Raw genomic sequence first — 2,500 nt, 5'->3', positions numbered from 1 at the left:
GGCCATCCGGCTGTGGCACCCATTGGCGGCCGAGGTGGCAAGGGCGAGGGAGCTGGGTGGCGGGGCGGCCCGAGCCACGGCAGTCCTCTTGGGCGCGCAGTGCCAGGCTACTGAGGGAAACCCCGGGCTCCGAGAAGGACATGGCGGTGGTGGCGGCAGATGTCAGGCGCGCCCCCGCCAGTGTACGCTCCCCAAAGGCAGCAGCAGGGGAGGCACCCCGGTGGGGCCATGCAGGTCGTTTCCCTCGCCCCAGGGCCAGGTACCTAGCGCTCCGCGCCTCGGCGGTCCCCCCAGTTTTTTTCCCTCGGCGTCGTCAAATGCTGTGGGTTTGCCGAAAGGGGCCGGCGGGGGCAGGCGGCGGTTTAAAGACTTGGGCGGCTCAGCGTGGCCCGCCGTGGTAGCTGTGGTGCCGGCGGTGGTGGCGGCAGGCATACTGGGCGGTGGCCATGCGGGGTGCCACTGAGGGGTGGGGAGCAGCTACTCCCACCGATCCCCTGCAGTGGTTGTCCCGTTGCCACCGGCTGCGCTTGTCCGTCACTGTCGTTGTCCCGCCCGCGCCGCGGGGGTAAACCGTGCTGCGCCAGGGAGGGGTGCCCTGTCCCCCCCTCTCCATGGTCCATGGGGGCCCACCCGCTCGCCTCGCCGTAATGGGCGACGCCGGCAGAGAGTGCGCCCTCTCTGCCCTTCCTCAGCCGCGGGATCCGGGCCCCTGGGGCCCACCCGCGCTCTCTCTCCTCAACCCGCTGCCGCGGTCTCTGGCACGCGCGGCGCTGCATCCAGCACCTCTCCTCCCCTTGATGGCCTTTTCTCCTCGAACGCGCACCGGCAGTGCCGTTGTCCGCCAGCCGTCCCCTGGCTCGACTGCCTGCCTGCTGGTGGGGGCGAGCGCTCGGTGGGCCCTCCGGCGGCGGAGGCCCGCGAGTGCAGGCGATCCTGTGCCGGAAGGCGCCCGCCGTCAGCCGGTGGCGGTCCCGTCCCGGGCCCCGCTCGTCGCATCCTCCATCGCCCTTCCCGGCCGCGTGTGGGCCGCAGGAAGGCGCACAGGGCAGCCGCAGGGTCGCTTCTCCCCGCCTGGTCTCCGCGTGCAAACGAGGAGCGCAGGCCTTGCACCCCAGCTCAGCGCCGTCCTGCCTTCTGCCAGGCGCGTGCCCGAGGTAAGGGGCCCCGGCCGTGCGACGCGGCGGTGGCGGTCCTGGGAGTGCAGCCCCGGTGGCAGTGGGGTCTGCCATCCGGCAGGCCTTGGGCCCTGGCTATGCCAGCTTGGCTCTCGGTGGTGCCCGCCTCAGGGCTGGCAGCAGAGCGCATCCACTGGTCTCTCACCCACCCGGCAGGGGAGCGGTCCCGCAGGAGGCATGCCGGCGGGGGCTGGTCATCGTCGCGTGCCGTCTCGAGCCAGGGGAAGGCCGTGCAGTGGGGAAAGAGATAAGCCGGCCGTGCAGCGGCACAGCGGCACTCTGTGAGGCCCGTGGCGTCGCGGGCCAAGGGAGAGCCGCCGTGTGTGGGGGCCGATGGCCACGCGCCCCCAGCCGCATGCCGTGTGTTTTGTGCCTGTCGTCCCGTGAAAGTGAGACGTGGGTGGGCTGCCTTGCCCTCCCACATTCCAGCGCGTGCCGCGTGGCCCTCTACGTGGTGGCCGGGCCGAGCCCGGGTGCCTGGTCCGCCTCCGAAGGACAGCATTTGTGAGGTCGGCGTCACCCCTCGCGGGGGAGGCGGTCAGGAGCGCGGGCTCCCCCACCTCTTGGCCGGCCTTTGGAGCGTGGGTTGCTCCAGTTGGTTTTTATTCCACCTTCTGTTTCTGTGTGCTCGTACGGTCAAAGCCAGGTGCGCAGCCCCGCGTCCTTGGCCCCAGAGTAACAAAAAAAGGGGCCGCTTGGCGTGAGCAGTGCCCGAAAGCCAGACAACTCTTAGCGGTAGATCACTCGGCTCGTGCGTCGATGAAGAATGCAGCTAGCTGTGAGAATTAATGTGAATTGCAGGACACATTGACCATTGAGCATTCGAAGGCACGTGCAGCCCCGGATTCCTCCCGGGGCTACGCCTGTCTGAGGATCGCTTGATGATCAATAGCCATCCGGGGGCCACGCTAGCGGCACGGCTGGGGTCGCCTCTCTGGCCTGTTGCCCGCAGTGGGCGGCGGTGGCGGTGGCAGCAGCGGCATCCCACTGGTGCCCGAGGGAAGGCAGTCAGGGGTTCGGCGAGGGAAGCGTTTCCCTAGGAGGCCTCGATCCCTTCACTGCGGCCCGGCGGGCGTCGTCGTCGTTGCAGTCGTCGTCGTTGCAGTCGTCATCGTTGCCGTGCAGGGCCTTCGTCCCCCTAAATGCAGACTCGGGGAGCACTCCGTTGCTCCCCGCTCCCGGAGCAAGCCGCTGGGGTGGAGCTCGTCCTCGCCGGGACCGTGCCGTGGATGCGGTGGCACGGCAGCCTGGGGAGAGCGAGAGACGGCATCGAAAGGCACTGCCAAGGGCCGAGAGAGAAAGAGAGAGGAGGGCGAGAAGGGGAG

At 69.6% G+C, this 2,500-nt stretch overlaps 1 non-coding gene across 1 annotated transcript; it reads left to right on the top strand.

The window, feature by feature from the left end:
- The first annotated feature begins 1,899 nt into the window (after nucleotides 1–1,899).
- LOC139603590 (5.8S ribosomal RNA) lies at nucleotides 1,900–2,052 on the top strand. Its single transcript, XR_011683747.1, has one exon. It is a non-coding gene; the product is annotated as a 5.8S ribosomal RNA (ribosomal RNA).
- The last annotated feature ends 448 nt before the right edge of the window (nucleotides 2,053–2,500 follow it).

Source organism: Agelaius tricolor, unplaced genomic scaffold (assembly GCF_023055355.1).
Source record: "Agelaius tricolor isolate 1412-34295 unplaced genomic scaffold, bAgeTri1.0.p SCAF_39, whole genome shotgun sequence".
NCBI classification, from domain to species: domain Eukaryota; kingdom Metazoa; phylum Chordata; class Aves; order Passeriformes; family Icteridae; genus Agelaius; species Agelaius tricolor.
This window is presented reverse-complemented; position numbering and strand designations above follow the sequence as displayed.